The sequence below is a fragment of the Notamacropus eugenii genome, chromosome 2, assembly GCF_028372415.1.
Source record: "Notamacropus eugenii isolate mMacEug1 chromosome 2, mMacEug1.pri_v2, whole genome shotgun sequence".
Taxonomy (NCBI): Eukaryota; Metazoa; Chordata; class Mammalia; order Diprotodontia; family Macropodidae; genus Notamacropus; species Notamacropus eugenii.
In genome coordinates this window covers 40,826,614-40,840,466 of record NC_092873.1, presented here as the reverse complement: position 1 = coordinate 40,840,466, position 13,853 = coordinate 40,826,614, and the positions used below count along the sequence as shown (strand labels likewise).

The window sequence follows — 13,853 nt, the reverse complement described above, 5'->3', positions numbered from 1 at the left end:
AATGAGGATAATAACAGCATTTACCTCCCAGGGTTCTTATGAGGATTAAATCTGATAATGTAAGCCATAAAGTGATATACTATATATATTATGTTATATTATATTACATTATTATATTATATTATATTATATTGTTATACTATTATTACCATATTTACCTTCCTGGATCTTAGCTTCCTCATCTGTCAAAAGAGCATTATCATTAATTCATCTCACTTGGTTGTAAGGAACAAATGGAATCATGACATAAATGGCTGATAGATATGTTTTAATTAGGATTATAATTAGGATTTGAGGATTAGAAGTGTGACTTCTGATTTCATTGGTGCATAGAATTCCCAAAGAGAAAACAATGCAGATGTGGAATAAACATGTGGATTTAAAGAAGAAAAAACAAACCATATTCTTCCAAAGGGCACAGTGGATAGAATGCCAACCATGGAGTCAGGAAAATCTGAGTTCAAATCCAGTCTCAGACACATAATAGTTGGGTGACCCTGAGCAAGTCACTTAACCCTGTTTGCCTCAAGTTCCGCATCTGTCAAATGAGCTGGAGAAAGAAATGGTACCTCTGCCAAGAAAACCCCAAATGGGGCCATGAAAGTTGACTCTTCCAAAAGTAACAAAGAAAGAGTGGGGGGGGGGAGAGTTGGAGTTGGGGAAGAAACAGAAGGAAGAAAATTGAGTATTCCTACTATGGAGACCAAATACGACCAAGACAATTTGGAGCCAGAACACCACCCTCAAATTCTGTCTCTGACTCTTCCTTGCTGTGTGACCCTGAACAAGTCAATCCCCCTCTCTGGTGTAAAAGGATGGGGTTGGACTAGGTGAAGTCTAAAGTTCCTTCTATCCGTAAGTCCTATGAATGGGGACAAGTCCTAGAAACAGGAAGCATTATGGGGGGGGAGGGCTTCCCTGACTCCCCATCTACCTCACTGTTCCTCCTCTAACCCAGTTCGAAGTAGGGGTGGGGTCGTGACTCCCTCTACGGGCCAGTTCAGGTGCTGCAGGAGAAAAACTTGGAGGGGGAGTGTTACTTGGGGGGGGGGGGGTTGTTTCTAGACTAAGACAAGAAAGGAGGAAGCAGCAGCCAGTTACCCCTCCCCCTTTCCCAGTTCCTCCTTCCTGGCAACCCTGGGTTTCTGCATTTGGGGAGGAGGGGAGGGACTGCCCAAATGGAGGAGGGGGGAGCCCCTGACTTATCAGAGAGCCTGGAAAGCGGCCCAGCCTTAGCTCTGATTCCTTCTTCAGGGAACGGGTGGTTGAGGGGGGCTGGCCTCCTCCTTATAATAATCTTCTAGTAAGTTCAGGGCTTTATTCTTTACAAAGGGCTTTCTCACATACATTATCTCCTTTGATCTTCATAATAACCTGGAGAAGGAGCGGGGAGCAAGGAAGGGATTAGAAAGCCTGAGGTCTGCAGCTGGTTAGCTCATCAGGTTAGAGCCCAGGTACTCCCTGGGAATCTATTGTTCTAGGCCCTAGGGGCTTGAGTGAATTGTACCACACATCCCTGTCTCTTCTTCCAGACTCAGTTTCCTTCCCTGTAAATTGAGGAGACTCGAAGGTCCCTCCCATCTCTGACTTTTCTATGCTCTAAAGCCCTTCCCAGCTCTAAGAGTCTGTTCTAAGAATCCTTCTCGCTCTAACATTCAATGTACTAAGGTTCTTTCCAGTCTGACATTCCAGTCTGACTCCCCCTTCTCCCCCCAAGGGTGCCACTCACATATCTCTTCTATGGTCCAAGGCATTCTCAATTCTGACATTCTATAAGCTATGGTCCCTTTGAACTCTGCCACCTTAAAGGCTCTAAGATCCCTCCAAGTTCTGACATTCTGTGCCCTGAGGTTCCACCCCCACCAGCTCTGATATTCTGCTTCTAAGGCCTCTTAGGATGGTTCTGTGATTCTCAGAAAGTCAAAAAGACTGGTCAGGAAGATTTGTCTTCTGCCCATAGACTGGGCCCCTCACCCAAGCCAGCCTTCAGGCTTCAGGGGGAACGAGCTGAGGGCCCCAGCTCCATTGTCACCATATGTCCATCTACCCACATGGAAAACAACCCAGAATACTGACTGCTGATGCTGTCAGACTAGTCATATGTCCTAAAACCCAGCTGGGACAGGCAGTAAGAAAGAGGTTCTCGAATCCACTTTTTAAAAATATAAATTTAGTTGAATGGCAGCAGGGAGGAGGGAGGAGGATAGGGAAAGGGAGAAAAAGCCCAAAGGGTACAACTCAAATCTTAGACCTGGGGTCCCATTGCAGTAACCTTCGGGCACTGCTGCGGATCTGTCCAGGGAAGGAGAGGGCCAGGACTGGGCTAAGGAGGAACTCACTAGAGAGTATCAGTACATAGGCCACAGTCAGGAAGACCTAGCTCCAAATCCTGCTATTTGTACAAGCCTGACCAAGTCACTTATCCTCTCTGAATTTCAATTACCCCTCTGTAAAATAAGGGAGTTGAACTAGATGGTTTCTAAGGTCTCCCCCAGTTTTAAATCTAGGGTTCTTTGAAGCAATAGGAAGCAATAGCTTCCTATTTTTTTAAAAAAATCATTCTTATTAATGAGATGCTAAATTCAGTTCAATTCAACTTAACAAAACTCATCCTTGCATTGGATATTCCATCTCCTACCTCCGTGCCTTTGTCCTGGCTATCCCCTAGAATATCCTCCCTCCTCCCTGAATTTGCTGACCTCCTTCAAGCCTCAGATGAGATTCCCCCTTCTCCAAGAGTCATTTTCCAATCCCTCCCACCTCCTTCCCCCCAGCTACTGATTACTTTCTTGCTGAGATCATCTCCTATTGACACTGAATAGATCTGGGATGAAGAATTGTTTGCATTTTGTCTCCCCAGTAGAATGTGAGTTCCTTAAGGACAGGGACCATGCTTTTGTTTTTCTTTGTATCCCCTGGGCTAAGAACAGTGTCTGACATTTAATAAATACTTTTGATTGTCTCACATTTATTAACTACCTACTGTGTGCCGGGCATTTTGCTGGCTGCTGGATATACAAGGTGTCCCAAAGATGTTTTCATTTTTATCTCTATATAGTCTTAGAGCAGTTAGGTTTAAGCTTTAACAGAAGCTTATTAAAACTTTAAAACTGCACTAAGACTTTTGGGATACCCTATGTGAAGTCAAAAATGCAAACATTCCCTATGTTCAGGATTTCATTCTACATGTCCAAGTATTGATGTGTCTTTCTACTAGCTAAATGTGTACAAGTATCCTTTAAGTTCTAGCACCCTGGGAAAAAGCCCAGATCACCCCACCATAGTTATAACTCTGAACACAGACTATGAAAAGCATGCTAGTAAGAAAGCACAGTAAAGATTCCTGCCCTTTGAACATGCTGTTCTGCCCACCACCCATGGGCAGGAGGCATCTTCTGATGCCTGACTTGGCTTCTGTTCTAATACCAGGGTTGATGGGTCCTGCTCACCCACCTCTCTTCCCAGAGTGCAGAGCTCAGAGGGCGATATCCTCTTCTGCCCTCTGTGAAGTGGAGGGTTAGGGCTGTGTAAAGCTGCTTTCTCTTCTTTCCTTCCCCCAGTCAGCCTCCCTGACCCCCAGAAGGCAGCTCAGGTCAGAGGAGGCGGCCACCCACATAATTTCCAGGCAAAGGAACAGCTGCCAGGGCCTAGGTGATGTGTGGAGATGGGGAGGGGGTGACAGGCATGAATTGAGAAGGAGGGGATAGACACAGAGGGGAAGCTGAGGGGGGAGGGAATGAGGCTCAGAGGCACTGACAGGCAGAGGAGCTGAAGCTGAGGGGGGTGAACGGGGAGTAGGTCTAGGAGGCAGAATCGCAGCAGGGGAAAGTTCGACCAGTCTCTGAGTCACACACTCACAAGCAGAGAAACACAAGGATGCATTACATGTATGAGCAAATAAGCCTGAACAGCTAGAAAACCAGCTCTCACACGCTATACCAGGTATACATGGGTTTTTCTTCCTTTTGTCTGCCTCTCTCCTCACCAGCTGCCCCTATACCTGAAAGGACCCTCACCCCCCATCCCTCAAAGACACATCTGCAGAGCAGGAACCAAGGGTAGACTGAGTGGACAGCTTCCTAGGGTGCAAACCCTGGGACAGATGGGAGGCGGGGTGGAAGGATGAGGAGGGAGAGGACAGTTTTTAGTATCACTTTGTATAAAAGCACAAATTCTGAATGCCAGAAAATTCTGTTCTCCGTGGCACCAGGATATCTATTAGGTGAGAAGTCAAATCACATGTGTTCTGGTGGGCAGAAACGTACAGCAAATGAAATTTTCCCATCTTGCCTACATCACTCCAGGGCCTTGTCCTGGCTCTCATGTGTGGCATCTGTGTTCTTCATGTCCAGCATGAATTTGAATTTGTAGCAACACTCACCCAAACACTCTCAAAGACAGAGATCTGTGCGTGCACTCACACACACACACACCCAAGTCCAAAGGCATGGGAGTTATTGGACCACATACTTCATGTCTCTCCTCCCAAGGTCCATCTTGCTGATAGACAGGAGGCTAGTCAACGTCACTATTACAAGGAAAGTTCAGGACTGGACACCATCTGGTCACACAGAGCTGACAGGTCTTGGTTGCCCAGCATGATGCAGGGTACAAATATATAATCCCAGTTCTGGATGAAGAATGGACATTGCCTTGGAGCACAGTCATGTCCTGGGGACCAGGTCATGTCAGTCAGTCGGTCAAGACAACAAATATTTAGGAAGCTCTCCCTATATGCCAGGCACTGTGCTAAGCTTGAGACATAAAGAAAGGCAGGCAAAAATTGTCTCTGCCCTCAAGTCGCTGACGTTCTAATGGAGGTGACATGCAAACAAGTAAGTACTTAAAAGACACAGATACAGTAAATAGACTGTAATCTCTCAGTCAGGCACTGGGAAAGGTGATATTGAGTCACTGAGCCCAGCCTGTGCCTTTTCCCAAGGAATGTGAGAGTCAGGCAGGGGTCATCAGCCCTGCCACAGGGGCATAGACTCTAGGGGATGATGGCTGCCTCTTTGTCTAGCACAAAGACTTGAGTCAGGACACACCAGATATGGATGAGGAGGGCACATGCCAGTCATTGTATGATCTGGAGGCCTCCTCTGCTGACTTTGTCTGAGGTACCAGGAGTCCTCACCACCCTTCTCTCGGAAATCTTTCGGAAGCCTCAGCACTAGGGTCCCGTTCTCTAAGTCCAAAGCCCCTGATCTACCACGGAGCATCTTTGTTGGGGTTCTCAGTCTGACCTTCTACTTTTATAACTGATTCTTCTGTGCAAAGAGGGCTCATAGGATCAAACAAGGAGGCCAGATCAGAAGGTAGAGATCTCATAGGATTCCAGCTGAACGGAACCTCAGAGGCCATCCAGTCCAAAGCCCTGATTTCACAGAAGAGGAAACTGAGACCTAGAGAAGTAAAGCAATTTAACCCAGATAGGGTCCTAGCTGGATAGAACCTCAGAGGTCATCTGGTCCACATCCTGATTTTACAGAGGAGGAAATGGAGTCCCAGGGAAATAAAGTGAAGCCAGGCCACACAGGCAGTTAGCATGAAAGATAGGATACAACCTAGATTCTCTGACTCCAAGAGTCATGCCACACCTCATTTCTCCTACGAGGTTGTCAGTGTATGAAGGAAAAGGATTGTTTTATTCCTCTTTGTATCCACTACAACGCTTTGGACATAGTTGGTGCCAAGTTAATATTTGCTAAATAAAATAGATTTAGAGCCAGAAGGGACCTCAGAGGCCATCTCTTTCATTTTACAGAGGAGAAAACTGAGTCCCTGTAAAGTTCAGCAACTCTTTGAGTTTCACAGGCAGCATCTGAGTCCAGGCCCTCTCTCTATTACCTCCCACGCAAACTCCCTGTGGGGAAAAAACTGTATTATATGTCTCCAAATCTCCAAGTCTTTTAGAAAAGGGGTTATCTTACTTTTGCCTTACTTTTCCCAGGGCCATAAGAGAGGCAGATGACCTAGTAGAGTGGTCTCAGTCTCAGGATGTCCAGGGTTCCAGCCCAGCCTCTGAATATACATTGGTTGTGTGACCTCAAGCAAGCTGCTAAATCTCAGACCTCTAGTCTTCTCATCTAAAAAGAGAGTGTTGGATGAGCTGACCTCGAGGTCTCTTCAGGCTCTAGATCTGTAATTTTTTTTTTATTTTAAACTTTAATACAAAATGAGAAAAGGGAAAAAAAAGACATTGCCATGTGCCTAACCAGACCCACTTGATAAATCTTTATGAACCTGAAGTCCCTGACTGGTTATTAAGACCAAAGATCATGCAGTGTGTTTGCAAAGCAAGAAGAAACCAGAAGGCTTCAGTATGTAGGAGTCACCTCCGAGGCAGAACCTTCTAATGGGGAGGGGGAGGGAGACATCAAAACAAGCTGCCAGAGAAAAGCACTGTCAGATCCTGGGCATTTCTCTTTGAAAAATCAGTGTGGAGCAGTGGGAACAGCGCAGGAGTCAGAGGGTCTAGGTTCAAATCCCAAATAATTGCATTTCTCTGGGGTTTCTGTTTTCTCATCTTTAAAATGAAGGGACTGAGTTATATGGCCTCAGAGGGTGTTCCAGTCCAGGATCCTCCACCATCTTTGGGCCTCCACTTCCTGATCTTTGAAAGGAGGGGGTTGGATTAGCCAATTCTAAGTCCCTTCCAGCTCATTGATCCTGGGATACTATAAATATAGTAGGCATCTCTCCAACCTAGGCTGGGCGTGGCCCTTCCTAGAGATGAGGGTCTGCACTGAGTGAATTCTAGGGAGAAAACCTTGGGTGTCTGAGAGAGCTCATCTCAAGGCAGTCAGATCCTGTGTCCTGCTCCCAGACCCTCTGATGTAAGAGGAGGAGGAGATGCTGGGGAAGCTAACGCTGCCAGAGGAAGAAAGGGAAAAAACACGAGGGCTGTCTCATGGCAACCATCCCTGTACAGAGGAACATCGGCTCAACTGGACACCATCAGTCATAGACTGGGCACTGGAGCTTGTATCCCAAGACCTAGCCCTAAAGCATGGGGGTAGGATCTGGGGACAGGAAGAGACCCAGCACAGTTCAGCTGCTTCTGGACTTTGTAGAAAGAAAAGGTGGCTCCAGCAAATGAGGGATTCTTCTCCACTCCATCTTTGAGTCAATGACATTCCACATTACCTTGCCCATCCTGATCAACCCCCAACCATTCTACTACCCTTAATTCTCCCTAATGTTGTAGCACATACCAGACAGCCCCTCCCCACCTTGAAAATTGGGGCACCTTGGGATAAGAATCTAGTTCTAGAGCTGCATAGAACCTCAGAAGTCATTCAGTCCAATTCTTTCATTTTACAGATGAGGAAACTGAGACCCAGAGAGACAGTATCACAGATATAGAGCTGAAAGGGATGTCAGAGGTCATCTAGTCCAACATTATTATTATTATTTTACAAATGAAGAAACTGAGGCTCAGGGAGGTTAAAGTGTCTTGGCCTAAATTCACCCAGGGAAGTAAGGGTCAGAGATGGTACCTGAACCAGTTCATATGACTCCAGAGGCAGAGCTCTCTCCATTTTGCCTGCTTGGGACCCAAACCTCCATCCCTGGACACACAGCTGGACCTGCTTAGCAAAGTAGGTGATTTAAGAATGTCTTGGTGCTCCTTACCCAAGCTCCTTTACTTCCCTTGCTATCCTGCTGAAGCCTCAGACACTTTCCTATCCCCGCCACAAACACCCCTTTTATGCTACTGCCAAGCTTCCTTCTGTAATTCCACAAACATTCATTCAGCACAAATGACTTCTGCCACTTCCATCTTCATCTATCGCGTGCCCTTCTCTACATCCTTAGTCTCTTGTTTCCCACTGACCGCCAGCCAGCCTTGTGCCCACGTCCATCTGCCTGCCTCTCTCCCCACTGCCTGCCAGGACCAAATGCCAGCTTCCTTCCCTGCTTCACCTCCTCCTTCAAACACCTGTTTCAAAGCTACCCCTACCTCCTTCACCCTCTCATCACCCCATAGCCATCAATCACATCAACCTTGCCTCAAGGGGACCAAATTTCCTACTTGTCCCTAAGGGTCTCACCCCAGAAGACAGTCATAGGATCATAGACAAAAAGGTAAAAGGGATCTCAGAGTCATCTAATCCAACACCCTCATTTTTATAGATGAGGAAGGTGAGGCTCAGAGAGGTTGATTTGCCAAAAGTCATATGGCCAGTAAGAGTAGAAGGTGAGATTTGAACTCAAGTCCTTTGACTCCAAATCTCTCTCTCTCTCTCTCTCTCTCTCTCTCTCTCTCTCTCTCTCTCTCTCACACACACACACACACACACACACACACACACACACACACACACATATCATAATAACCTCTAAGGAATCACCTTTGGTTTCATTTCCCAGCTAGGGAAACCAAGGAATGAGGGGGAAAGAATTACCACCTCAATGAAACAATCAGCCATCCTGGGAGAAATAGGAGGTGCAGTGTCAAAAAAAAATGTCTAGAGCCAAGGGCTCACCAAGAGCCCCCTACATTGAAAAAATCACATGACCCATCAAGAAAAAACTATAAAACATTATGCTTGTGAAGAGTTAACATTGAAAAATGACATAGTGTCTGTCCTCAAGAAGGGAACAGTCTACAGGTATAAGTTTTAAGCAGGGACATGACCTAAGTGGCAGTGGAAGAATCTTGAATTTTGACATAGAAGACCTACTTCCCAACCCTTGGTCTGTTACTTATGTGACCTCAACCAAGTCACTTCCCCAAGAATCAGGCACAAATTTCATCCTCTGTAAGCTGATGGGGTTGTATTAAATGACTTCCTGAGGTCCAGTGTACCTCTAATTCTAGGGTCACACCTGGGCTTGAGGAAGGTCATTTTAGCAGTTGTGTGAAGGATGGATTGGAAAGGTAGAAAGAGAGAGGGAGAGCAATCAGAAGGTGTCACAATAGGCCCTGTGAGAGATAATGAAGATATAATTTGGGTAGTGCAAGGAAAGACAGGGACAAAAGATGTCAGGGTCATTGGCTCACCCAGCATTTGGCAACTGGTTGGAACTGAGGAGTGAGAGAGAGAAGAGCCAAAGATGCCTCTGAGGCTTTGATCCTAGATAAACTGGAAGGTTGATGGCATGATCAACTTATAGAAGCAGGGCAGGTGGGAAAAGGAGCACCATTTGGGGAGAAGAGAAGCTTTGGACAAGTTTGAGATCATCTTAGAAAGTTGTTTGGGACACCTAAAAGTTCAATGACCTGCCCTGGGTCATACAGTATACATCAGAGGGGAGACCAAGGTCTTCCTGATTCTGAGTTTGCTTTCTAGCCAAGAAGCATGATGTCTCTCTTTCCATCTTCTAGGCAAAGCTGGAATGAACATCAAAAATCATCTAATCCAACCCTCTCATTTTACAGTTGAGAAAACTGAGACCCAGAAAGGTTATTGGACTTACTCAAAGTCACACAGATTGTAAGTGAAACAGCCAAGATTTGAACCCAGGTCCTCTGACTTTCCATGGCATCAAGATGCCTCCTATAATCAATCAATCAATCAACAAGTATTTATTCAGATTTTACTTACTGGGTGCCAGGCACTGCTCAGTGCTGGAACTACGAAGGCAAAACCAATCCCTGCCCTCAGGGAGCACATATTCTAATGGCCATACAAGCCATTGGAGATTTGGTATGGAACTCAAAAACAGCAATAAAATTCTGAAATGGGGCAAGGGGGAGAAAAGGACTAAAGGTAGAGCTTTGGGCAAAACCCACCAGTAAAAAAAAGAAAATGAGGACAGTCAGGTGAAAGGAAAGAACAGTCACACACAAGCCAAGGAAAAAATAGAAGGAAGGGTGGTCAGCAGTGTCAAAAGCTGCAGAAAGATAGACAGTAAGTACCCAGAAAAGGTCATTGAATGTAGCAATTAAGAGATCACTAGTGACCTTTAAAGAGAAAGCAGTTTCAGGCTAGTGATGGGAGTGGGAGGCAGACTTGAAGTGGTTGGGTATGGGGGCGGGGGTGAGGAGGGGGTGGGCAATGGATAATTAAAGTGGCTGGTTTCTTTCCAGTTTAGCACTGGAGGGGAAGAGAGGTATCAGACAATAGCTTAAGGGTTTGTCAGGGTCAAGGAAAGTTATTAAAGTGGGGAACACTGGAACAGTTTTAGGCTGCAAGAAGTCACAAGAGAGAGTAACAGATGATTGAAAAGAAAGAATGAATGGAATGATCCCAGATTCGGGGGGGGGGGGGCGAGGGGGGAGTGTTATACAACCAAGGAAACAAATAAGAGTTCAGCCTTGAAAAAAGGCAAGGAACCTCATCCTCTAAGAAAGAGAAGATGAGTGAAACTTAAAAGGATGTAGAAAATGAAGATGATGTTACCTGGTCCCAATCTTCTCAGCAAACAGGAAGTAACTCATTTTGTCCTATCTTCCCAAGTCCCTTTTCTTCATCCTTCTTTCACTAATCCTCCCCTTCACCACCATTTTAGCTGTGTATCATCCCTGCCCTAACCCTTATTTACCTCAGTTCCTTTCTTTATCTTAGCCTACCTCCATCTTCGTCCCCCTTTTACCTCCCTACCCCATTCCATCTCCCATCCCCCCTGGATCTCTGCCCTCAGCCTTACTTGCAGCATCCCTGTCTTTGCTTTCATCTATTTCTACTTTATCTCTTTTCAAATTCTCATTTCCACTCACTCTACACCTCAGTCTCATGATTCCTGCCCCACCTACTGCACCATTCTTGTCATGGAAGTTGGTTTTGAGGTGAGAAAATTTGATTCCACACTGACCTGATGAAACAATGATGATGCTCAAGGCAGAGGCAGTGTGGCATGGTGCATAGTCAGGAAGACCTGGGTTCAAATGTAGCCTCTGATTCATACTGACTGTGTGATTTGGTGCAAGTTAAGCTCTCATAGTCTCAGGACAATTCAAAAAGACAACTCAAATCAAAAAACATTTATTAAGCACCTACTATGTGCCAGGGACTGTGCTATAAGTTGTACAGCAAGAGCAGATCTACAGTGATAGAGGGATTTCCTCAATGGAAAATGTGCACAAGGCAACATGCAGATGAAGTCAAGTTTCCCATCTCTTAAAGAGATGACCCAAGTAAACAACCTATAACAGGAGTTTAAGAGGGGTGCCCTGGGTGAGACTTCAGCCAAAGCTGAAGGTCTAGAGGGACTAAAAGGAAGAGATACTGAAATAGAATTCTCCCTGTGCACCAATTGTGCTGTCAACCAAACTAAGTTTGAGAAATTAAAGGAGGGAGGGCTCACATCTAGCTAGGAGCACAAGGGATAGGATCATGAAGGATATGATACCTGAGCTGGTCCTTGAAGAAAAAGGAGTGTCAGTAGATGGAGATGCATGCACTTCAATTATACAAACATGTATTAAGGACCTGCTGCATGCCAGGCACTGTACTATATGTTAGGGATAGAAAAACAAAACCCTGCTCCCAAGTATCTTACAGCCTATGGGAGGGTGGGGAAGGAGAAGAGAGCCACACACACACAGATAAGTAGAAAGGGGCAAAGGGGACTTCATGTCTTAGGACTACCTTTAAGAGATCTCCCCACCCATCCTCCTCAGAAGTTCAGCAGTGACCCCAGGCCAAAGGTAAAGTTAGCTTTAGGTTCACCTCTCACCCCAGGACCAGGGTAACCTCTGTCCATGGTACTCAAAGAAAGATGAAGGGCTAGTGGACTCAAGAGATTTCCCCAGAGTCTTAATTTGGAGAGTGGAGGGAGGAGAAAGAACTTAACCCAAGAGGCCTGGCTCCCAGCCATGGAGTTTATTTTTCCTCAGATTCAGGGGCCCCAACTGGGGGAAATTAGCAGGAGTAAATGACTCTGATTCAGAGCCCAAACCCTATTTGCATGCAAATGCCCTTGTTGTTAATTTTTAAAGTAGGGAGAGGGGGAGGAGGTCAGAGGAGAGAAATGCAGAACATAGACTCTAGAAAAGAAGAGCAAAGAGGTTTCCTTCTCAGGCAGGCAGACTAAGGGCAAATGCCAGCCAGATCTCTGGAAGGGCCAGCTTGGCAAAAGCGAAGCGGAGATCTTGGGGCCTCAGCCCCTACTCGAGCTGGGCATAGTCTCAAAGGAACAGCCACAGTGTTCACTGGCAACTAGAATCCAAAATCCCCACCCCACGGAATGGGGAAGGAAAGACCATCTCAGGCAGCAGCTGGCACAGGGGAAGCTAGCAACCAGTCCTTTGAGTCTGGGCTCCACCCCACCCAGGGGCCCCACAGGGAGCAAGGCACTAGCTAAGAGGCTGGGCATCCACCTCGTTGCTTTGCAATGACCTACAGTGACCCCCCCCCCTGCAGTCTAGGAACCAAGGAGTCTTCAAAGAGAGGAAAGGATAAAAAGGGGGTTCCAGGAGGGAAATGGTAGGGGAAAGACAAATGCCCTTTGAAAAAACTAAACAAAACCTATCCAAACAAAGAAGAGAACATTTTCAGGGACCCACTGGAGTTTCCTCTTCTTTCCCTCCCTTCCAAATCCTAGACAAGCACAGTCAACTAATTTTCCATAGACTTCAATGGACAGTCTGTGCAGTGCTCCCTTCCAACACTAAATGTACATATAGCCCAACAACCCTCAAAACACTACCAAACATTCAATGCTCATACTCCCCAAATTGTGCATTCATATAAACCCCCAAAACCCAGCAAATGTTAAACATGCGTACAATTCCCCCAACCTCCTAAACACTGAAAATCAATGTATCCCCAACACCTCCTAACACTAAATTTTCAGATATCCTCCCAATACTCCCCTACTGTACTATACACCTCTAAACACTGAATTTCTTGATAGTCTCAATACTCCTTTCCCTTCCCCCCAACCCCCACCAGCCACACGCACTGAATTTCCAACACAACACAGATCCACACACCAAGCACTTCTACAGTTACACACCCTGCATACCTATATGATGAATATCCATAAATCAACAATTAAAATCACCCCAGCACACAAAGCTAAATAAAGAATTTCTACACAATCATCCTTCACCCTTCTCCACCACCCCCCCCATACAATCACAGCAACCTGTGTCCCCCTACACGGAGTATTATTATTCAGCTGCAGTCACCCCCCCCCCCATCCTTCACCACACACAACACACACACACACACACACACACACACACACACACACTCGTTGTCTCGCAGACACGCACCCAGGTCTTGTAGACAGCCTTAAAATGGGGGGTTCTGAGGACAGGAGCTTCCAACCCTGTTCAATTCCGCCTGGCACCGAAGGGCATCCGAGGGTCGCTCCTCGGCTCCGGGCTGTCCCCCTCTCCGGGCAGGCTCTCTGCGCACAGTGCGGGACAGCGCACGGCAGACGCCGACGACAGGCAGACAGACAGCCGATGACAACAACACAGGCGGTCCCCCGACGCTCTTCCTCGATCGCTCGCTTTTCTCTCCTCCCCGGCACTCGCTCCGCTACTCTCCAGCCTCCTGCCAGTCTCTGCCTGCCCCGCGGCGTCTCCAGCCAACTGCAAGGCGAGGAGGATCCGCTGCGCCCACGCCTCCCCTCCCTCCCTTCCTCCCTCACTCCCTCCCTCCAGGTCCGGTCTCTGGCTGCCCCGGGCGTGCGCGCTCAGCAGTCAGTTCGAGGGGCGGCGCGAGGCTGGGCCAGGGTGGGCTGGGCTGGGTTGGGGAGGGGGAGACTAGGGCACGGAGGGTCCACGGGAATGCTGGCTGCCTCCATGAACGCGACCCGAGGCAAGGCTTCTCGGGAAGAGACAAAAGAGGAGAAAGACAGGAGAGGAGACGGCATGTACCTGGACTACCATGGAGCCCCTACTCCCTTCTGCAAGACCATAGGATACCAACGCAGGATGGGGGAAGGAC

General features: G+C 47.0%; 1 protein-coding gene across 1 annotated transcript in view; it reads right to left on the bottom strand.

Annotated features, from left to right (window-relative positions):
* RAP1GAP2 (RAP1 GTPase activating protein 2) overlaps window positions 1–13,440 on the bottom strand; it is a 250,245-nt gene extending 236,805 nt beyond the window's left edge. The window contains exon 1 of the mRNA XM_072639991.1: window positions 13,172–13,440. The gene's annotated coding sequence lies outside the window, so the exon portion shown is untranslated. The remainder of the gene's footprint in view (window positions 1–13,171) is intronic.
* Between the last annotated feature and the right edge of the window lie 413 nt (window positions 13,441–13,853).